This window comes from Hemicordylus capensis, chromosome 3 (genome assembly GCF_027244095.1).
Source record: "Hemicordylus capensis ecotype Gifberg chromosome 3, rHemCap1.1.pri, whole genome shotgun sequence".
NCBI classification, from domain to species: domain Eukaryota; kingdom Metazoa; phylum Chordata; class Lepidosauria; order Squamata; family Cordylidae; genus Hemicordylus; species Hemicordylus capensis.
Genome location: NC_069659.1, coordinates 91,177,189 through 91,201,848, shown reverse-complemented (window position 1 = coordinate 91,201,848; position 24,660 = coordinate 91,177,189). Strand labels below are relative to the sequence as shown.

General features: G+C 43.0%; 1 protein-coding gene across 2 annotated transcripts in view; it reads left to right on the top strand.

Moving 5' to 3' along the window:
* HLCS (holocarboxylase synthetase) overlaps positions 1–24,660 on the top strand; it is a 156,457-nt gene that overhangs the window by 47,684 nt on the left and 84,113 nt on the right. Inside the window, exon 7 of one of the 2 annotated variants that reach the window (XR_008319210.1) lies at positions 12,310–12,418. The exons of the other annotated variant lie outside the window; for it this stretch is intronic. The gene's annotated coding sequence lies outside the window, so the exon portion shown is untranslated. The remainder of the gene's footprint in view (positions 1–12,309; positions 12,419–24,660) is intronic. 2 annotated transcript variants of the gene reach the window in all.

Genomic DNA, 24,660 nt, shown 5'->3' with positions numbered 1-24,660 from the left:
TGTTTGCATGATCGGATTGTCACATTATTGTTCAAATTCTGCATGTTTTTAGGCATCACATGAACAGTTGTACATTATTTTTATGACACTGTATTTTTTCTGCAACTTTTCTTCCACAAATGTTCAGACACAAAAGGTCAGATTATTGAGCAGGAGAATGATGTCATGGTTAGCAAAAGAATATTATTCATTTTAAATATGCATAAAATGTGAATTGTTACAGTAACTGAAGTGAAGAGAATACCCTTTTGTGTTAAAGTCAAGTATGTCTATGAAAAACAGTGGACAAAAGAGGGAGAGAAGAGGCTAACATTGCTGAGGTGATTTAGTTGTACTAGGTGCATGAATTAAAAATGGAAAAGCAGTTGTATTTGTGTTTACTTTTAAATAGAAGACAAATATGTGGGATAGGCAAATAAATCCCATCAGTTGACACATAGTGACAGCCATCTTGAAACATTCTTAATGTGCTTCCTCTCTTCCTCTCCTATCACCCCGGTTTGATAATTCTTAATAAAGGTTGGTGATAATCAAATATTTTTCTTCTTTGGATCTTGCATGATATCCTATTTATTTCATTCATATACAAAGTAGAGCTAAACTTGTTCTTACTATTTGAAATATTAAAATGTATGCATTTATAATCCACAGATTTATAAAGAGTAGCAGAAGCAGACTTAAATTGCTTACCCTATACAGTATTGAGAGGATAAAAGGCAAAAGAGTAGAATATATCTAGTAGTTGTCAGTGGAAGCTTCGCTCCCAAGGCTAATAGCCGGTTCAGTGGTGCAATTTTAGTCTGCACCACAGCACAATGGAGAAGGGTTAAATATTGCCTCCTCACATGCCACATTCCCACCACCACTCCCACCACAGCTGCTATTTATACTTGTAAAATAAATGCTTAGTTGAAATAAATTCAACTATGCAGTGAATGTAACATAGTTTTGCCATCAGTAAAAAAGAAATCAGGCACATTTTTCCTAGCTTGAGGAATATTTCAACAGGAGGAAATCTGTAATTGAATGTGCTGTCCACTCCCAGTCATTGGCATCACTCCAGGAAATCATGCAAAATATTCTATAAAGGAGGATTAGATCATCAAGTGAGAATGCAATTTCTGGTATTTTTCTGTGCACAGTTGTACAACATAATCTACTTTGTCCATGCCTCCCCCCCCTGCCCCCTGGAAAAAATATTGCATAAATGTTATAGTGAAAGTGTTCAGAGTGGTTTCCATAAATTCAGTTGATGCAACTTTAATGTATCAGTTTCAGTGGCCTATGGTGCAGTAACCCAGCCATACATTCACAGTTCTAAGGTCTGAATGTGATCATTTGGTGCAAGATAGGGATGTATGAACCAATGTGTGAATCTTGAGCCAGTTCGAGCCCTTAACTGGTCAAGTTTGAGGGCCAAAAGATGGCCACCATGTGGGCAAACAGGGCAGAAATGTCCCCAAAACAGCCCATAGGGAAGGCCAGCGTGGAAGGGGGAGCCTCCAGAGGCCCCCCCTTCACACACACACCCCGAACCCACAGAAGCCCTCAGTGGCGGTAAGTCAACCTTTTTAAAAACTAAATTGATTGGCAACTGGCACCCCAATGGTGCAGTGGGGAAGTAACTTGCCTAGGGAGCAAGAGGTTGCTGGTTCAAATCCCCACTAGTATGTTTCCTAGTCTATGGGAAATACTTATATCGGGAAGCAGTGATATAGGAAGGTGCTGAAAGGCATCATCACATACTGCGTGGGAGACAGCAACGGTAAACCCCTCCTGTATTCTACCAAAGAAAACCACAGGGCTTTGTGGGCACCAGGAGTCGACACTGACTTGACAGCACAACTTTACCTTTACCCCTGAACTGGGCCCAAATCAGTTCATATTTGAGTTGAACTGGGCTGCTCATTTGGGGATTTCAAAACTGAACAAAACTGGTCCAGTTCTTATCGGGTTTGGATTTGAACCTAACCAAGCAAACCAGTCTTGTGCAAGTGGAAGAGAAAGCAAGTCCAAACTTTAAGCCTCATCCTTCAATTCAAAGGTTGTAGTCAAGTGTCCTTGCCTTTTGGTCATTATGACTCCTTGCTGAGTATAGCAAATGGGTACTGAAGAGAAAGCAGCACTTTCTCTTTTGTGCTATTTTGTTGATTATTCTTGCTTCCAAACTACTTGTGGCGGATTTCTCCGATTATGCCAAGAATGAGATAATAGTGAAATTTGAATGGTTTTACTACTACAATTTCATTAAATTCTCTCTTTTTTATCTTTAATTGAACAAATGATGAAAATTAAGTGCTGTAAAAATTGAACTTTTCCAGACTGGAAAGTGGATCTGGCAGCTTAAATTTTACATTTTTGTTGTGATTATACAACTGACTTCTCTTTTTCTTAAAAAAAAAATTAAAAAAAAAAACACCCCTCAACCCTTTGTACACAGACTACATAACCAGATGTTGAGGTATAAGAGGAGTAGCTGGTGGCCACCTGCTTGCTGAATATTAAAATTTTATATCACTTTTGATGATGCATGTTGATAAGGAATGATTCTAAGTTAGCAGACCATGTCAGGTTAGTAAGGATCACTGCTGCTGGAATGTTAGCATTTTCCATCACGTTGTCTCCATCTGTTTTACAGGAAGAGGAACAAGATATTCACATGTTGCCCATTTTTTAAAAAAGCAATTTGGGGTGTATGGTGGGGCATTTAGCCAGCCAAAGATGGTGAAAGAAGGGTCAGATATTTAAGTATGAGCTTTTATTAGAACAACAAACATATATTAATTATCAACAGGTTTGATACTTATGCTAGTTACAAAAAGTAAATTAATTGTTATTGTGAAACAGTGAAATCAGCTTTTTTTTTTTAAAGATGTAATGAATTATATAACTTTAAAATGTTAGGGAAAGTTACTGTAAATGTGAATAATTCACTGAACAATTCTTTTCTTTGGCTATTGCAATTATTTTTTAAAATAGTTATATACCACTTTTCAACAACAAAAGTATCTGTTACATAGAAAAGGGAGAGAAAGTGGTTCCTTGTCCCACAAGGACTCTTTGTCTAAAAGAAAACACAAGGGAATACCAGCTGCAGCCTCTGGAAGGGATGCTGTATTGGGATGAATAGGAACAGTTGCTCTCCCATATCTAAATATGAAAGAGCCACCACTTTAGAAGATGCCTTTTTGCCACCTTAGCAGATGTTTCTTCCTGGAATACTAGGGCCAGTCTACAAGTACAATGTGGCCAATAAGAGAATATTTACTATGTTAAGTTTGCCCTGGACTGCAGTAGGGCTAGGGACAATCAGCTGTTACTTCTCTGCTTGTTAACAAAATAACATCATACAATGGAAAAGATAAGCTGCTACCTACACACTGGCATTCTTGACTTTATGGAATATTTGACCATGGCAAGTAATAGGCTGTCAGTTAACTGGTCAATTGACCATTATTAATTGGTCAATTGACCCATCTAGAGACAGACAATGGGCTGACTCCAGAAAGGTGATTTATATAGGGCAGGGGTGGGGGGATATACCATAACTTGATTCATTCAGTAACTAAGATCTTTGGAAATTACTATATCATTGCATAGCTGAAATTCTTTGTAGTTATGTTGTTGTAATTGGAATTGTGCATGCTTTTAGTCTAATGAGCGAGTGGAGTTAATGCTGTTGATTATGACCAAAATATTGAGACATTTATTCCCTAAACGGGACAAACTTTAAAATGATCTATATAATGGGTCTAGATAATCTATACAGATTATCCAGACCTATTTCAAACTCTCTCTGGCTTTTGGGCGGCCAATGAACTTGGTCAGCCTGATGGATAATCTCCAATTGACAGAGGGAATGTGACTCTGTTTATCCTTTTGGATCTCTCAGTGACTTCTGATACCATCAGCCACAGTATCCTTCTGGGTTGCCTGTGGGAGTTGGGATTGGGTAGCATGGGTTTATAGTGGTTCTGTTCCTACCTCTCTGGCAGATTCCAGGTGGTGTCACTTGGAGACTGTTCTGCACAGCGGGAATTAATGTTTGGAGTTCCACAAGGTTTCATATTGTCTCTAGTGCTTTTTAACATCTACATGAAACTGCTGGGAGAGATTACCAGGAGATTTGGTACAAGGTGTTACCAATATGCTGATGACACCCAAATCTATTTCTCCCTATCAACTTCATCAGGTAATTGCATTACTTCTCTAAATTCCTGCCTGGAGGTGGTAATGTACTGGAATTGATAACAAACTGAAATTGAATCCACATAAGATGGAGCCACCTAATGGCGCAGTGGGGAAATGGTTTGACTACCAAGCAGAAGGTTGCCAGTTTGAATCCCCGCTAGTATGAGCCGTCTAATGGCACAGTGGGGAAATGGCTTGACTACCAAGCAGAGAGTTGGTGGTTCAAACCTTCTGCTTGGTAGTCAAGCTATTTCCCTGCTGCACCATTAGTTGGCTCCCCCAGTCAGTACCTCCAACGTATTTGGATTAGTTTCTCAGACTATGGGAAACACCTATATCGGGCAGCAGCAATATAGGAAGGTGCTGAAAGGTATCATCTCATACTGTGTGGGAGAAGGCAATGGTAAATTTCTCCTGTATTCTACCAAAGACAACCACAGGGCTCTGTGGTCACCAGGAGTTGACACCGACTCAATGGCACACTTTACCTTTACTAACTGGGGGCAGGGGTCAGAACTCGAGAGGTGGTTTAGAACTGCCCATTTTGTATGGGGTTATACTCCCACAGAAACAACAAGTACGGAACTTGGGAGTGCTCTTGGATCCCAAACTCTCTCAAATGAGGAAACTGGGGGTTGGCTGCTCAGGGCTGAGCTGACATGGCCCAACTGGCCATTGCTTGCTTGCGACGAGAGGAGGGCCTGCCCTGCCCCTTTGCTACTGAGCTGCATGATGGCACCAGAAACAGAGGTGGGGCCTAGCATGAGAGCAACCTAAGAGGCAGCCTGAGGGCTAATGGGGATTCAGCAGGTCTTGCTGAGGAGGAGCTGGGGGGAGGAACAAGGGAGTGCCCTGAATGTAGGGTGTTATTTAAAGCAGGGATCCTCAATGTTGGGCCCCCAGATGTTAATGGACTTCAACTCCCATAATCCCCAACCAAAGGCCACTGTGGCTTGGGATTATGGGAGTTGAAGTCCACTAACATCTGGGGGCCCAACGTTGAGGATCCCTGATTTAAAGAGTGGTTTGGCTAGGGATAAGATGGTCAGAGGAGATGGGAGCTGGCAGGCCCTGAAGGCTCCCGGGGAAGATCAGGGCAACCCCTCTCTCTGGCAGGTGGAAGAGAACCAGGGTGGCTGTTAACCCCCTCCCCACCGTTCTGAGGCCTGTATACCCTGAACAACGAGCAGGTAAGTGAGGGTGAGGAACTGCCACACATCACAAAATTCAACCAAAAACATCAGCTAAAACTTCAGCTAAAAAGCTTGTCTAAATCTTATTTTAATAATAAAATAGGTGGAGTATAGCTCTGGGTTTAACTCACACTTTTCATTTAAAATAACAGGCTCACTTGTTCCACAGCATTAGAAGAGTGAAACAGGTTCTGTGTCCTCATAAGAAGCTGCTTTGGAACTCAGCCAGAGCATTACTAGGCAGCCAAACATGCCAGAGGGGGAAGCAATTTTTGCTGATTTCCTCTCCCTCTAAAATTGCTTTTTGGCTCCTGGGAATATGTCTCTTAGGACTACGTTACCCTCAGGGATGTATTCCTGACAGCCAAATATCACTTTTAAAGAGAGAGATGTGTAAAAATTGCTTCCCACTTTCCATAGAGCTGCTCACTAATTCTCTGACTAAGCTCCAAAACGGTATCTTGTGAAGGTGCAGCTCCTTTTCCACCCCTCTAATGCTGTAGAACATGTGGACCATCAATTCCTAGTGGTTTTATAATACCAAAGAATTCCTACTTACTAACTTAACCTGCACAGAGCATCTGCGCGTTAGTACTTGATTGCTCCCCTCACCTCAGAGAACTCTCTACCCTCACCTGAGCTGCACTCCTTCTCTTCCTCTTCCATCCCCCTCAGCCCTCTTGGTCTGTCCTGTTGCTCTGTCCCCCTCAACCCTCCTGGTCCCGGCTGCGATGTTGCCGGTGCTGATTGGCCAAGCCACATCCCCCTAAACCCAGAGACCTCCCCACCCAAGCCCCACTCCTGCTCCTTCCTGCAGGAGCAGCAGTGGTTGACTGGGACCTTCCTTGTTGCTGTCGTTGCCATGACTGCTCGTTCCCCTCAGGATGCTGGCAAGCCTGGGCCCTTGCCTCCCTTCCTTCACCAATGGCCTTGCTCGGTAGCCCCGAGCAGCAGCAGTAGTTGCAGTTGACCAGGCCCTTCCTCGCTGCCAACACTGCCATAGCTGCTCGTTCCCCTCAGGCCACTGACAGGCCTCAGCCTGTCCCTTGACCTTCCTTCTTTTTCTCTTTATCTCTGTTCTTTGCTCACTCTTCCCCATTGTCTGTCTTCCCCTCCCTTCTTTTCTTCTTCTTCTCTCTCTCTTCCATCCTGAGTTAACAGATCTTGTTCATTATGTTTCCTCATCTATTTCTCACAGTGGCAGCCTCCTCCTGAAGGAGCTGTCTCCTCCCTCACGACTCACAGACCCCTACCCACTATCCTTTTATCAGTCAAGCACACCTTCCTACCAGTAACAGTTACATTCCAACTGACCTTAACCATCACAGGCTCCTCTTCCCTGTCTGCAATATGGAATCCCCACTGCCCTCCGTTTAGCTCTATGTCAACAATCCTTTGCTTCCTTAGTCTCTCTCCAAGCTCAAATAACTATAGTCCCTGCCTTCTTGTTGGATGTGCTTCCTTTCAGAGAGTGCTACTGGGAAATTGAATGTCTCTCTTGAATAAGAGAGACCACAATGAAATATTTTTAAAATCCCTGGTCTGTGCAGAGCCATGACTTTTGTAGTACTTGGTATAAATAGAATGAATTGAGAATTGTTAGGGATATTTTTTGCATTAAGAGTCTGAAAGAGATACTGAAAGGAATTTTTACACATTTACTTATTACTTATTCCAGTTAAATCAAAATGTCAAGAAAACATGAAACCTTTTTGTCGTCCCTTGGATTAAAATCGCTTTTTGGTAATTGAGTGATAATTCATAAGTAGCAAAGTGTTAAAGTAGATAAGTGCTTCCCCACTGTGGCGAAAGTGCTGTGCCAAAGTGTAAAGTGCTGAGGTGTTTATTTTAACACTGGGAAATGTATTATTGCAAGCATTCCTGGTTTATGCATAGTATCTGTTATGCCAGATGTGCCACGTACAAATTAGACATGGCTCATAAAAGGTAACAATCCTAGATTTCTGAAAGACATAATAAAAAGTTCTGTAATTCTGTTTTATCACTCACAATTTTTCTACCTTCACTATAAGGAATATATATACTGTTGGATGAGGTCTGCCAAATGTGTTAAGGGCACTGTGCAAGTTTTCAAATATTAATACTGTGCTTAATTCTTCATTTTATGACAAACTAACCAGCATCTTTGGAAATTAGCATATCTGCTACTAGATACATCATATTAAATAATTTCTGTGGGCCAAATATTAAGATTATTAGTTATTAAAAGCCTGGCTAAAAAAGTGTGTCTTAAGGACTCTTTTAAAGGCTGGTAAAGATGTTAACCCACGAATGTCTATAGGGAGCTCATTCCACAGCCCAGGAGCGACTACAGAGAAGGCTAGTTCCCAAGTCACTGCCAGATGAGCTGGAGGTATACGGAGATAGACCTCTCCTGACGATCTTAAAGTGCAGTGAGGATCATGCAGAAAAAGGTGATCTCCCAGGTAACCCAGTCCTAAGCCGTTTAGGGCTTTAAACATAATTACTAGCACTTTGCCAGGAAACTTATTGGAAGCCAATGCAGTTGCTTTAAAACAGGCATTTTTATTTATTTATTTATTTATTTATTTATTTATATTGTTAAATTCGTATACCGCCTTTCATTAAAACAATCCCAAGGCAGTTCACATAGTAAAATTAAAACAAGACTATTAAAAATACACAATTAAGATATTAAGCTTAAAAAAATACAGAGATCTAACTTTAAAGATTTTAAAATACATACGTAAAATAAAAAGAAACCCTGGAGACCAATCTAGTTGGTCTGAACTGAAGTTCACCTGAAGTTTCCAAACTACATACAAAGGCAGCCCCACATAGAGCGCATTGCAGGAGTCAAGGCTAGAGGTTACCAAAGAGTGCACCTCAGTTCTGAGATCATTATCTTCAAGGAATGGATGTAACTGCCATATCAACCCAAGTTGATAGAATGCAGTCCTGTCCATGGCCTCAGTCTGAGAAACCAGAGTGAGGCCTGGGTCCAGAAGCACTCCCAAGCTACATACCTGTTCCTTCAGGGGGAGTGCAAACCCTTTACCATGAGTACCTCCTTCTTGCTTGCATTTAGCTTCAATTTATTAACCCTCATCTAGTCCATTGCTGCCTGTAGGCAGGCGTTTAGGGAGGCTATGCCATTTCCTGATGATGATATAATGGGAAAATAGATTTGGTGTCATCAGCATATTGATAACACCCTGCTCCAAATCTCCTGATGATCGCGCCCAGCGGTTTCCATGTAGATGTTAAAAAGCATTGGAGATAGGATCCAGCCCTGAGGGACACCATACAATAGCTCTCATTTCAGAGAGCAACTATCTCTGAGCCACAGCATCTGGAATCTACTGGAAAGATAGGAACGGAACCACTGCAAAGCAGCACCACCTATTCCCAAATCCCCCAAGCGATCCAGAAGAATACCATGGTTGATAGTCTCGAAAGCTGCAGAAAGATCCAAAAGAACCAACAGATTCACATTCCCTCTGCCCATTCCTTGATATTGATCATCCATCAAGCTGTCCAAAAAACTGCTCTAAAGCCAGTTTGAAATGGATCTAGATAATCAGTGTCATCCAAAATTGTCTGGAGTTGATCAGCCACTGCCATCCTCTCAATTCTAATGCCTAAACTACTTCACAGGGTTGTTGTGAGGAGAAACTCGAGTATGTAATTAATTAATTAATTAATTAATTAATTAATTAATTCCCTTGCCCACCCAAGCAAGGTTGGAAACTGGCCTTTAGTTATCCATCACTGAGGGCTCTAGGGCAGGCTTCTTAAGCAAATGTCTCAGAATTGCCTCCTTCAAACATGGAGGCATCCTGCCCTCCTGCTGTGAGGCATTTATGATGTCAACTAGGCTATCTCTTAACAACCTCCCAGCTAGATGTTATTAGCCACATTGGGCAAGGATCCAGAGGAAAAGTGGTAAGCTGAACACCTCCAAGAAGTTTGTCTACATCCTCAGGAGTCACAAATTTAAACTGATCCATTCTAATTGAACCAGAGGAGATACTGGACACCTCTGCAGTTGACCCTGCCATAACCATGGAGTCCAAGTCAGCTAAGATGCGAGAGGTTTTATCCGCAAAAACATTTTTAAAAGCATCACAGTGGGATAATGAAATATCCAGATCTATGTTCAGAGAAGAGGGAACCTGAGTCAATCCCTTCACAACTCCGCTGGACATGAACTTGCAGACGCAATATGTGCAGAATAGAATTGCTTCTTTACTGCATGTATTGCCAAAGAATAAGCCTTCAAATGGGCTTTCTACAGTGTCTTATAGGATTCAAGTCACGTCCTCCTCCACTTACGCTCTAGTCTTCTTCCTTGCCGCTTCAGTTCCTGTAGCTGTTCAGTATACCATGGTGCTAGTTTCGAAGTAGAGTGGAGAAGAGCTTAGGGACTATAGTGTCTATGCCCTGATAGGCTCCCAATTCCAAGTCTCCACCAGGGCATCAGCAGAATCACTGGCAGAACCAACCCTAAAGCCCCACAAGGCTTCTTGGAACCCTATAGGATCCAACAGCCTTCTTGGGCGGACCGTCCTAATAGGTCAATCACCCCTGAAGAGGTGGGTTATGGCCATGCAACCAGTCTTAACCAGATGGTGGTCCATCCATGACAATGGAGACACAGTCGGAATCTCCACCCATGGAACACTACCCTGATCTGAGCAGAAGACCAAATTGAGGGTGTTACCAGCAGTGTGTGTTGGCCCTATGACCAGTTAGGATTAGGGATGTGCATGAACCGATTCGCAGGCCATGTTGGAGGCCTGTGAACCAGTTCGCTTGTCCGGCGGTCCGATGAACTGCCGGCAGGGGGGTTGTACTTACCCCTCCCGCCACTTTCCCCCCTCCGGCGCTCCAGTTTTAAGCCAAATCTTCGGGGTGGCAATGTTCCTCCCTGCTGCCCCTGCCCCCTTGTTGTTGTCTAAACCCGAAAGTAACACGGGCACATCTGCCCGCCACCGTGTGCATCACGCACGTCACTGTGATGTGCGTGGCAGGTGCACGCATGGCGGCGGCACACGCGGCAGCGGGTGCATGCACCCGTGTTACTTCCGGGTTTAGACAACAATAAGGGGGCAGGGGCAGCAGGAAGGAATGCTGACGATTTAAGCTGACGATTTGGCTTAAAACTGGAGTGCCGGAGGGGGGAAAGCGGCGGGAAGGGTATGTACAACCCCCCGCCCTTAAAATAACACCACCACCCCAGCGTCGGGCTGCGCCTCCGTGGTCCATGCACATCACGGCCCATAGTTGTCATAGGCCCAGGCCCATAGTTGTTATAGCCACTATGAACTCCCGAGCTGCACCAGACAAGCCAGCCCCAAAGTGAACATTGAAGCCACCCAACACCAAAACCCTTGGTGACTCCAACACGAACTCCACAACCAGCTCTGGGGTGGCTGGATCGGCTTCCCACATGACTGCTGGCTCCATCACGGAGCTGGCAGGGGCTGCAGGGACCGGGGGTTGCGCAGCCCCCGGAAATCCCAGGATGCCCCATGCAAGTGTGCAGGGCATCCTGGAGAGACCCCCGAGTCTGGGAGGCTGGTTGCAGCCTCCCGGTCAGGGGTCTACACGTGTGTCGCCGCACACCGCGGTGACACATGAGCAAAGAAATGAGGTTAACAGCGCGCTCGCTCCGTTAACCTCATTTAAGGGGAGGGTGTTCTAGGAGGGCTAGCCATCTTGGGAGCACCGGGCTCGCCCATGAGCCCAGTGTTTCCAACGATTGACGGGAAGCAGGCTAAGCTCTTCTTTCTGTCGATCGTGGGAATAGCCTCTGTGTGGGTCTGCCTTTGTACATAGTCCGGGAACTACAATTGGTACAGAATGCGGCAGCCACATTGGTCTCTGGGACAACACGAAGGGACCACATAACACCGGTTTTGAAAGAACTGCACTGGCTGCAGATATGTTTCTGGGTGAAATATGAAGTGCCGGTTATTGCCTATAAAGCCCTTAATGGCTTGGGTCCAGGCTATTTGAGAGAGTGCCTCCTTTGTCATAAACCCTGCCACCTGTTACAATCTACTGGAGAGGTCTGGTTACGGTTGTCGCCGGCTCGTCTGGCGGCAACCCGGGCTTTCTCTGTGGCTGCCCCCGGGCTTTGGAATATGCTTTCGGCTGAAATAAGAGCACTTCCTTCTCTGTTTGTTTTCAGGAAGACCCTCAAGACTCTAATGTTCTCACTAGCTTTTAATTAGAATTCATTTGAGTAATTTTAATTGTTTTAATAATTGTTGTATACTATTTTTTTAACTGTGCCTCTTGTATTTTAATCTGTGTTGACTTTTAAATATTATTTTAAATTTTGTACACCACCTAGAGATGTACATATCAGGCAGTATAAAAATAAAATAAAATAAAATAAAATAAAATAAAATAAATAAATAAATGATCTTGGAACGTATCACCTTTTAAAGTGGTGATTCTCATATTTAGCAGAGGGAGAGCAACTGGCCCTATCCAGCCCCAGCACAGCACCCCTCCAATGGCTGTTGCTGGTATCTGTCTTATGTTTCTTTTAGATTGTTAGCCCTTTGGGGAGAGGGGACCGTTTTATTTATGTATTATTTATTTTTCTATGTAAGCCGCTTTTTGAACTTTGGTTGAAGCGCAGTATATAAATATTCGTAGTAGTCGTAGTAATTTTGCCTGATCTTTAGTATTGCTTTGGTTTACCTTTTGGATTAGGTTTATCCCCTGTTTTGTTTTATGCTATTCATTTAAGCAGTCGTTCTGAATTATTCTTGTGCTGTACAAGATTGCCAGTTAGCTTCACAAAGGGAAGCAAAATCTCTATTGTTAACTAGCTTTCAGCAAGTTGAAATTGTGCAGTATAAATAATGGGTGGTGTCCAAATCTGGCAGAGTGATGCACCACTGACAGTGTCTCCTTCTGCTCGCAGAAGAGTTGCACTCTCAGAACTTTTTCCACAACAGAAGGGATTCTTGGAATTCAACTCTTCTACTGCACATGGAAGGAACTGCCATCAACAGCACAGCTCTCCACCAAAGGTCTGGATGCCACCTACTCTATTTTTTTTAAAGTAATTTACTTCAAAAATAATTTACTATATGGATTTATTTAGAGGTTTCAAATTAGTCATTATTCAAAAGGTAGATAGGGTATAGCCATGTAAGTCCGTACAGGTTTTCTGAGAAAATCATATTTATAGAAGATTGGCATCCCATTTCTGAACATATTACATGGAAGTATTATTCTTGCAGCCATAAGACTATTAAGAGTCCAAGGTGCTGGCTCATTTGCTGGCGCTCACCCAAATAATTTGTGATGTAGCATGGCAATCCGATAGAAGCTTTATATCAAGGAGATTAATGGTGGTTAACCAGATTTTGAATATGAAACCTGTAAATTATTTAGATAAGCTTACAATAGCAAAATACCGTAGAGCTTTTACACTAGAACGCTTTGACGTTCTAGTGTGTTAGAGGGTAGGATTTTAGAAGTCCCTTATGCAGAGCGGTTTTGTCCTTGAAAGGCAGGAGCTATTGAGACAGTATCCCATGTGCTACTTTATTGTAGTTTCTACAGGAACCATCGCTATGAATTAATAGTGTCCCTTCTAGCAAATTAATGCCCATATGAATTCTATGCTGTCTTTTATCTGACAGCAATGACAAAATAACTTATGCAGTCGCTAAGTTTTGCCTTGTCACTATTAGAATTCGTAGTAAGAGAGAACCTGTATAGTTAGATTCCATGAGGTTTATGAATACCTGGATTAGTGTATTATTACTGTTTGGACTGCATGTATATATATTTTTCTGGTCAGCTACCACAAATAAACTGAATAAACAGAACATTGAGGCAAGTCTTATTTTAGTCAGTAGCACTTCCCTGTAATATACTGGGAATATACTGTGGATTGTTTTTTGTTTTGTCTGTAGCATACCTAATATTTGAAATAGTACTACTACTAATAATAATTTCTAGAGTTCTTACATGATGCCATTAGGGGAATAAACTGCTATTTACACTTTCCTAGTGTGTACTTTCAGTTTTATACATTATAGTAAATCTTAGGTGCTCCATCTGTGGTTTTCACATTTCAAAATTCAGTAAGCAAGTAGTCATCTAATACACTGGTTCATATCCACCTCATTATATGAAGGGTTGGAATATAATCTCTAGACGTAGTCCCCCGTGTTTAACTAGATTACTATTGGTATGGATGTTGCATGTTTGTACAGTTCGGTAGTGTGCCAGATGGTTTCCCTAGATCTGGTTCCACAGTGTGAGAAGTTATGGACTAGTCACATTTGTCATCTTGAGTATTACAGTAACTTTAAAAAAAATACTCAGGGTAGCTTAGCAAATTCTGAAAGTGTCTGTTTTAGAAATACAATCAGATGTAATGTTTCTGGCAATAGTAAGCAGTTTTTCAGATATGAATTATGATGATGATGATGATGAATATAGCACTAGTATAATGTCAGTGATTAACTGCTTTGATAACTTGAACAAACTGAAGCCCTTACTGCCTTCTCTTCTCTATTTCTTGGTATCATTAACATGATAGTAGCATCACTAAACATCACTGGTGATGGTAAAGGTGATGGTAGCAAAGTGTAATTGGTGAATCCTGATATTTTCACCAGCGACCTTCTGTCATCCAGCTGCGTTTTGTGCATGTCTCTTCTTCTCATTGGAGTTCACATCACCACTATCCCCAGCTTCATCACACTGTTGAATAACTTTTTGCATAACCTCCTAATGCCTGCATTGGTTGCCCAGATCTAGTTCTGACAGACTGTTAGCACACATGGTGTTCCTGAAATTCTGTCTCATTTTTTGGCATTAGCGTGGAAGACCTTTCTTAGGCCAGATTCCAGCTTTCCTGAAGGCTTTTGTCCTGGGCACCATGTCAATATTGATAATAAGTTGTTAATGTTTCCTGAATAATCACCAGAGTGCTATTATGGTGGGTTTCTAAATGCAAAAGGAAAAAGAGAATCTTATTAATATAACTAGAGGGAATGCTGATCATGACAAATGGAAGCCTGACAGCACAGAGTTGATCACAGCAGGAGGGCAAGTATTATAAAATAATCCCTGTTTCAGTGAAGGATGTATATTGATATCCTGGCAAAATGAGCCATTCACCTCACACTAAAGTAATGTTGAAGTAAGTATAGTAGAAAGGCATCCTTGTTCTTGCCACACAAGAATTTTAACAATGCAAAGTTGAATACGGTCAATTATTTTCTATGGATTGTGAATGGCGTAGCAGCTCCACATTTGCATTCCTTGGATGTAGAATTGCTCTTTCCATTGAAGTGGATGGGAAAGCTTAGTTTCACATAAGTGCTATTTGTGCATTGAAGTGGGCAAAGACTCAGGAGTTCACACACATATGTAATTACGTATATAAAGGTCACAGACATAGCTATTGTGACCTTTAAGGTCTGAATAAGAGTTATGAAAATGTATGTGATCTAGTGACAGTTAACACGTTGTACTAATAAAATGCCATTTGCTGAAAACTGTGGAAAGAACTTGTGTTCTGTATTCTATTTTGCATAGTTGAACATACAAGATGATTCACAATGTAACTCTGTTTTTACCTTTTAAGTCATGAAACTATAGATACAGCTGAACCCATATAATATTAATATATTCTGTGGTTGTGTTTGAAAAAGTCACTATCTATTCTAAGCCTTGAAGAATGGGCAACATTAGAAATAAAACCAAATATTTAGGAGAATTTCTGTTAGAGGTGCACATGCCCAAACACAAAATCCCTGTTTTTAGGGAACAGGAGTGGCCTGTGGAATAATGTTCTCTCTCCTTCTTGAATGTGAATTCTCCCCTTATTTCTATTTTGGTTAGCAGACTGATCAAATGCATGCTAGATTTTCCAGAGACACAAGTTTGGTTTAGAAATATGTTAAATAAATAAATAAATAGATGATAATACTAGGTGGTTTCACAATTGTTTGAAAAACCGTACTCAATGAGTGCTCATCAATGGCTCTTGATCGAAGCGGAGGGAAGTTGTGAGTGGGATGCTGCAAGGCTCTGTTTTGGGCCACGTATGCTTCAGCATTTTTATCAATGACTTAGGTTGGGGCTGCTCAATGCTGGCCCTCCTTCAGAAGCTAGCCTACAACTCCCATAATCCCTGGCTGTTGGCCACTGTGGCTGGGGATTATGGGGGTTGTAGTCCAAAAACAGCTGGGGGCCTAAGTTGAGCAGGCCTGACTTAGGTAAAAGGATGGAGGAAATCCTTTTCAGGTTTGCAGAAACACACACACACGAAATCTGGGAGGGATAGCTAACACTCCAGGAAACAGGTTTAAAATTGAAAATGACCTTGATAGAATGGGAAACTACTGAATTTCATTTTGTTTGTTTCAATATATGAATGGCTATAGGCTACCTCCAGGTTCAGATACATCCGAATACCAGATGCAGGAGAGCAACAGCAGGAAATGGGGCATGCCTTGCTGTGAGCTTCCCAGAGGCAAGAGCTTCTGGTGGGCCACTGTGGGAAACAGAAGCCTGGACTAGATGGACCCTGGGCCTAATCTAGCTGGAGTATTCTTGTGATTTTAGCCCAGAGACGTGTGAAAAGTTCTGCACAGACCAAAAATAAAATAAAATGCATGAGTATAGGATGAGGGATACAAGACTTGCAGTAGCACATGTGAACATCTCAGGAATACAGTCATCGCAAGCTGAACATGAGTCATCAGTGTGATGCATCTGCAGAAAAGGCTGGTGTGATTTTAAGCTGCGTTAATAGTTTGGAAGTCATGTGAAATAACATAAGAACAGCCCTGCTGGATCAGGCCCAAGGCCCATCTAGTCCAGCATCCTGTTTCACACAGTGGCCCACCAGATGCCTCTGGAAGCCACAGACAGGAATTGAGGACATGCCCTCTCTCCTGCTGTTACTCCCCTGCAACTGGTACTCAGAGGCATCCTGCCTCGCTCGAAGGCTGGAGGTGGCCTACAGCACTCCAACTAGTGGCCAGTGATCGACCTCTTCTCCATGAAGTTATCCAAACACCTATTAAAGCCATCCAGGTTGTTGGCTGTCACCATATGTTGTGGCAGAGAATTCAACAAGTTGATTATGTGTTGTGTGAAAAAGTACTTCCGTTTGCTGGTCCTAGATTTCCTGGCAATCAATTTCATGGCATGACCTCTGGTTTTAGTGTTATGTGAGAGGGAAAAGAATTTATCTCTCTCCACTTTCTCCACACCATGCATGATTTTATAGACCTCTATCCTGTCTCCCCGCAGTCCTTTTAAAAAAAAACCTAAATAGCCCCATGTGTTGTAGCCTTGCCTCATAAGAAGGGCATAAGAACCTTATAAGAACCTCATAAGAACCTTGATACTTTAGCCAAAAGTATCAAGGGGAATAACAAAAACTTCTTTAGGTACATCAGAAGCAGGAAACCTGCCAGGGAGGTCGTTGGGCCATTAGACAATGAGGGAGTGCAAGGGATTATTAAGGAGGATATGGAGGTTGCAGAGAAACTGAATGAGTTCTTTGCGTCTGTCTTCACGGCAGAGGATACTGAGCATATACCTGTTCCTGAACCAGGCTTTTTAGGGATGGAGGCTAGAGAGCTGAGTCTGATAGAAGTGACAAGGGATGATGTTCTAAACTGTCTGGAAAAACTGAAAGCTAACAAATCATCAGGGCCGGATGGCATCCATCCAAGAGTCCTCAAAGAACTCAAATGTGAAATTGCCGACCTCCTTGCTAAAATATTTAACTTATCCCTGAAATCGGGCTCTGTACCAGAGGACTGGAGAGTAGCAAATGTAACACCGATTTTCAAAAAGGGATCCAGGGGCGATCCGGGAAATTACAGGCCGGTTAGCCTAACGTCCGTTCCAGGCAAATTGATGGAAAGCATCCTCAAGGATAAAATTGTAAAGCACCTAGAAGAACAGGTCCTGCTGGGAGTGAGCCAGCATGGCTTCCGCAAAGGTAAATCTTGCCTCACCAACCTTTTGGACTTCTTTGAGAGTGTCAACAAGTATGTGGATAAAGGTGATCCAGTTGACATAGTCTACCTGGACTTCCAAAAAGCTTTTGACAAAGTTCCTCATCAAAGACTCCTGAGGAAACTTAGCTGTCATGGGATAAAGGGACAAGTACATGTGTGGATTGCTAACTGGTTGAAAGACAGAAAACAGAGGGTATAAATGGAGAGTTTTCACAATGGAGGGAAGTAAGAAGTGGGGTCCCCCAGGGATCTGTACTGGGACCGGTGCTTTTTAATTTATTCATAAATGATCTAGAAGCAGGGGTAAGCAGCGATGTGGCCAAATTTGCAGATGCTACCAAACTCTTCCGGGTAGTGAAATCCAAAACGGATTGTGAGGAGCTCCAAAAGGATCTCTCCAAACTGGGGGAGTGGGCGACAAAATGGCAAATGCCGTTCAATGTTAGCAAGTGTAAAGTGATGCATATTGGGACGAAAAACCCCAACTTCAAGTATATGCTGATGGGATCTGAGCTGTTGGTGACGGACCAGGAAAGAGATCTTGGGGTTGTGGTGGACAGCTCGTTGAAAGTGTCAACTCAATGTGCGGCAGCTGTGAAAAAGGCCAATTCCATGCTAGGGATCATTAGGAAGGGGATTGAAAATAAAACGGCTAACATTATAATGCCCTTATACAAAACTATGGTGCGACCACACTTGGAGTACTGCGTACAATTCTTGTCACCACATCTTAAAAAGGACATTGTTGAACTGGAGAAGGTACAGAAGAGGGCAACCAAGATGATCAGGGGCCTAGAGCACATTTCTTACGAGGCAAGACTACAACACCTGGGGCTTTTTAGTTTAGAAAAAAGATGACTGTGGGGAGACATGATAGAGGTCTATAAAATCATGCATGGCGTGGAGAAAGTGGAGAGAAAGAGATTCTTTTCCCTCTCACACAACATTAGAACCAGGGGTCACTCCATGAAATTGATTGCCAGGAGGTCTAGGACCAACAAACAGAAGTACTTTTTCACACAACGCGTGATCCACTTGTGGAACTCTCTGCCACAGGATGTGGTAACGGCCAACAACCTGGATGGCTTTAAGGGGGGTTTGGATGACTTCATGGAGGAGAGGTCTATCAATGGCTACTAGTCAGAGGGCTGTGGGCCACCTCCAGCCTCAAGGGTGTGCCTCTGAGTACCAGTTGCAGGGGAGCAATGGCAGGACAGAGGGCACGCCCTCATCTCCTGCCTGTGGCTTCGAGCGGCATCTGGTGCGCCACTGTGCGAAACAGGATGCTGGACTAGATGGGCCTTGAGCCTGATCCAGCAGGCTGTTCTTATGTTCTGTATGCCCCTGATCATCTTGGTTGCCCTTTTCTGCACCTTTTCCAGTTCTACCATGTCCTTTTTTAGATGTGGTGACCAGAATTGTACGCAGTACTCCAGGTGTGGCCGCATCATAGATTTATATAAGGGCATTATAATATTAGCAGTTTTATTTTCAATCCCCTTCCTAATGATCCCTAGCATGGAATTGGCCTTTTTCACAGCTGCCGCACATTGAGTTGACACTTTCAATGAGCTCTCCACCATAACCCTAAGATCCTCTCCTGGTCAGTCACCGACAGTTCAGATCCCATCAGTGTATACTTGATTTTTCATCCCAATGTGCATCGCTTTACACTTGCCAACACTGAACTGCATTTGCCACTTTGTCGCCCACACACCAAGTTTGGAGAAATCCTTTTGGAGCTCTTCACACTCCGTTTTGGATTTCACTGCCCGAAAGGGTATGGTATAATCTGCAAATCTGACCACCTCGCTGCCTACCCCTGCTTCTAGATCATTTATGAATAAATTTAAAAGCACCGGTCCCAATACTGATCCCTGGGGGACCCCTCTTCTTACTTCCCTCCACTGTGAAAACTCTCCATTTATACCTACCCTCTGTTTCCTGTCTTTCAACCAGTTAGCAATCCACACATGTGCTTGTCCCCTTATCCCATGACTGCTAAGTTTCCTCAGGAGACTTTGATGAGGAACTTTGTCAAAAGCTTTTTAGAAGTCCAGGTATACTATGTCAACTCGATCACCTTGATCCAAACACTTGTTGACATTCTCAAAGAACTGCAAAAGTTTTGTGAGGTAAGATTTACTTTTGCAGAAACCATGCTGGTTCTCTCCCAACAGAGCCTGTTGTTCTATGCGCTTTACAATTTTATCCTTGAGGATGCTTTCCATCAATTTGCCTGGAATGGATGTTAAGCTAATCAGCCTGTTATTTCCTGGATCACCCTTGGATCCCTTTTTGAAAATTGGTGTTTCATTTGCTACTTTCCAGTCCTCCAGTTCAGAGCCTGATTGCAGGGATAAGTTATATATTTTGGCAAGGAGGTCGGCAATTTCACATTTGAATTCTTTGAGTTCTTTGATGGATGCCATCTGGCACTGGCAATTTGTTAGTTTTTAGTTTTCCCAGACAGTTTAGAACATTGTCTCTTGTCACTTCTATCTGACTCAGTTCTTTAGCCTCCATCCACGAAAAGCCTGGTTCAGGAACAGGTATATGCTCAGTATCCTCAGCCGTGAAGACGGACGCAAAGAACTCATTTAGCTTCTCTGCAACCTCCATATCCTCCTTAATAATCCCTTTCATTCCCTCATTGTCTAATGGTCCAACCGCCTCCCTGGCAGGTTTCCTGCTTCTGATGTATTTAAAAAAAGGTTTTGTTTTCCCCTTGATACTTGAAAAGTGTTTGATTGTGTCAACCATGTCAAGTTGTGGAATATCCTTAGGAAAATGGGCATCCCAGAATATCTCATTGTTTTCATGAGAATCTTGTACACAGGACAGGAAACCACAGTCCAGTCAGAACATAGTGAAACAAACTGGTTCCAGATCGGCAAAAAGTACGACATGCTGTGTGCTTTTTCCTTATTTATTCAACTTAGATGCTGAGCATATACTGAGATAAGCTGGACTGGAAGAAGATGAGCATGGTTTTAAAATTGGAGGAAGGAACATCAATAACCTGCGCAGCGCTGATGACACCACTCTGATAGCTGAGAATGCGGATGATCTGCAAGCTCTAGTAATGAAAGTCAAGGAGCACTGTAAAAAGATGGGACTATGACTAAATTTATGTATGTATTTGTTTATTTCGGCCCAAGGCCGGCATATGACTGAATGTAAAAAGGACTAAACTGATGACAACAGGTACAGAAACCAGCCTCAGAACTGATAATGAAGACATTGAAGTGGTGGATAGCTTCTTCTTTTTAGGATTGACTGTCAACAGTAAAGGATCCAGCAGTTAAGAATACGCCGCAGACTAGTACTTTGTAGGGTTGCAATGAAGGCCTTGGAAAGGATATTTAAATACTGTGATGTGTCTATACCTACAAAGATTCAAATCGTTTGACAATGGTTTTTCCTGTGACACTCTGTGGATGTGAAAGCTAGACTTTGATGAAGCAAGATAGAAAAAGTATGTTTTTGAACTTTGATGCTGGAGAAGACTTTTGAGGATACCATGGACAGCCAAGAAAACAACCAAATGGATCATAGAACAAATCAATCCAGAATTTTCACTCAAGGCACAAATGACCGTGCTCAAACTATCATACTTTGGACACATTATGAATTCCCAGCTCCCTTGAGAAGTCCCTGATGCTAGGAAAAGTTGAAGGAAAGAGAAGAAGACGACGACCAGCAGCAAGGTGGATGGACTTGATTACGACAGCAATGAATGCACCGCTGAGAGACCTTAAAGGCCAAGTTGAAGACAGATCACCCTGGAGAGAATCTATCCATGTGGTCGCTTAGAGTCGACACTGACTTGATGGCACTTAATCAAACAATCAAAGTAGTTATTGGAGAGTGGATTTTAATTGGACATTTAAAGAAACTTTTTAATGGTATGAGTAATTTGATTATGGCACAAATTACTTGAGGTGGCAGCAGAGAGGACTGTTCCTCACTAGATGTCTTGATGGAGAGGCTGAACAGCCATTTGTTGGGGATTATCTACTTCTGGATTTCCTGTCTCAAGCAGGGGTTGGCTAGACAAGCCCCTTCAACTCTAGGTTTCCTATGACTTCTAGTTAAAGGTAAAGTGTGCCATCAAGTCAGTGTCAACTCCTGGCGACCACAGAGCCCTGTGATTGTCTTTGGTAGAATACAGGAGGGGTTCACCATTGCCATCTCACGCACAGTATGAGATGATGCCTTTCAGCATCTTCCTATATCGCTGCTGCCCAATATAGGTGTTTCCCATTGTCTGGGAAACATACCAGCGAGGATTCGAACCGGCAACCTCTGGCTTGCTAGTCAAGTCATTTGGGCTCTGTTAATGGAACTGCCCTGGGGTGATTTGAACACCCCAAAAATTGCTTGCGGGGGGGGGGAGTAGCTCAGAAAGGAACAGTTCCACGTCAGATTAAATTTGCACAAAGTTGTGGAAATTATTGGACTGAGGTAAGGTTGAAATTTCAAAAATCAAAAGGAGGGTTTATTGAAGAGAGGGGATACAATGGAAAGAAATGTGTGGTTGAAGCAATCCTATTAAAGATACATTCAACTGCAAAGAGGCATTTTAGCTTAAAGTCCTAATTGTATAAATTCCCAGATGGACTAGAGAAGGAAGTGGTTGGATTTAAGAAAAAGGAATAGGGATAGAGTTGGGTCCAGCAAGGTGCAAATGTTCATATCACCTGATCTGGGTGAAGAGATTTTGGGGCTCCTGGAACAACTGGAGGACCTCGTTCCTCAAGAACAGCCCAGTCAGAAGCTGGTGAGAAGATCGGAGGGGTTAAGTAATAGAGGTAAATCTATGAGGGTGCCTTCTCCGTGGAACCAGCTTCCTATGTTGGCATGGAAGACTGGCAAGAAAGCTGATCTGGAGAGTGGCACGAAGAACTTGACACAGCCTGGTGTGATGGCCTGTGAACGGTAAATCACCCAAGGAGCTGGTGACTCAAAGGTAAATGGTATGCAAAGAGCACACTGGGTCATGGAATTGGGGCTTGATATACCCAAGAACATGGCCTGTGGCAACATTACTTTTGCCCTTTTTTGCTAAATAGGTGTGCTGGGTGGAACCTACAAGGATTGCATTGTTGTTGATCACTCTTCCTGAGTATAACAATGTGTGAATGGCTGGGGCAAGCCAAGGCTGATGGTCATGAAAATCGAGTGCATAGACTTGAGAAGGGGAAATCTGCATGGACGGAGGGTCCAATAATCCAATCAGTACTTTGAATGGGTGCACCTCAAGGTCCTTATCGCTGACTCAACCGCTTTTGTGAGCGGGGAGAGTTAGCTTCGGGAGCCTTATTTGTGTCCTTTCTGCTGAGTTAATTGGTGCATTAGCTTGCTGCTATCCATTACAAAAAGAGGGGAAGCTGGGGCAGTTCACTCTGAGTGCAGAGTGGCCTTGACTGAAAGTTAACCTGCTTTAGTTAACAACTGGGGTCTACTTAGGGTATCTCAACATAAGGAGGGTGTGCATCTGATCCCCTTTCCAATTTGCTTATTAGTAAATTTTAGGGGCAAATTTAGGGGCAACTGGCCCACTGTCAACTAAGTGACCTGTCCCCATGTGCCACAAGCTGAGGGTTCACGATCCTGTCAGACTCCTGAGCACGACAAGAGTGAGATCTCCAAGCCTGGAGACTCAAAAACAAGCGGGGGGGGGGGCTTCTGGGAGCCTGCAGAAAAGCATTGCTAGCAACTTTTTTCAAAGTGGGTGTAGGTGTGTACCTAGGTTTATTGTCTATTCTAGTTTGTCTTTTATTCATTTGTAAACCATCAGAAGAGCCTGTGGGGAAAGATGTTAACCCATGGGTCTGTGATGGGGTTTGTGTTACACAAACTAGATGATGAAAGCAGGAGTTTTTTGCACCAAAAGCAGGATGTAGAAGGTGTTTGTTGCAGCCAATCCCAAAGCTGTTTTTTAAAAGTCTGCACAAGGCCTAATTCTGTGATCTATCTACTTTAGTTGAGTATAATCATTGTGCTTCTCCCCATCCCTTTCTCCTTGACAAGCTTCTCCACAAATGATGCTGGGCCAATGGTTTTAGGTTTTTTTAGCCAAAGAGTTCCTTCAAAAACAAACTCTGTGTATAGCTACATTTTCCTTCAAACTAAGGGAAAATATTTGGCATGCATAATGGCAGTGTTTGCCAAATTCTACTTTACTGGAGCATTTTGTTCAGTTTGCCATAAGCATACAAACACTTAACAGTCTCTAGCTCCATGCACTTTGCCTTCTAGAGGAAATCCTTTCATATAAGAAAATCTAGTTCTGTGTTTGCACTCCACAGTTCACATCTGTACATTTCCTGTGTTTCCATTTTTGATAATGTTGCTGATTTCATTTATGAATTTAGAATTTCAGATATAAAACTGTGGATAGCTATAAATGATGAGGAATTAGTTAGTGGATTCAGGCCACAGATAGTTGACTATTTCTGGGAAAATTTTCTGTGCTATTTGCCTTTAGTTTATGTGGATTTTGATTTGATAATCCTCAGGTGTTTATGAATACTAAAGGTTTGAATATATGTTTTTAATATCACTTAAATCTGTTGTATTGTCAAGATCTGCAGTGTCAGTTTTTGCTTCCAGTTTCAGTGAACTGGCTGAAGGTTTGAAATTGCTCTTGAACAATGCAAAGCTGTGCTCTTCTCCTGGGACTGTCAGGCCTTGGCTTGGCTCTGAGTCAGGCAGCAGCAAGGGTGGCACTGATTGTGGAGCAGGCAGATGAGGGTCACGACAGGTTAGGGTCAATTGCTGGACTGGGTAGATGAAGAGCAGAAGAGCCAAAGTTAGAAGGCACAAGGTAGGTTCCGATGAGGAGCGGCAAGTATGGCTGCTTCCAACCAGTGGTTCCCAGGAAGTGTGTGCTCCCAGTGCAGCTGCAAGTTCCTGTTCCAGTGTGTTGTGCAAACCTGCCAGTGTTGAGTTGCTGAGCTGCACTTCCCTCCATCACTCAACATCTGCCACCCAACTTCAAATCTTAGTTACAGATGTCAGATGGTGGAGGAAAAGCTTGGCAACCCAATTTTGGCAGGTTCACATGCCCACCAGGACTGGAACTTGTGGCTCATGCAGGGAACACATGCACCCTGGGAACTAGCAGTTGGTGGCAGCTGCACTTGTCACTGGTCATCGGAACCCACCCAGCTAGTGCTATGCTAAGGGGGAGCACTAAGTGAAGCACTCAGGTAGAAGCAAGGCTGCGCTGTTGCCCTGTCGAGTTGTGCTGGTCAGATTGA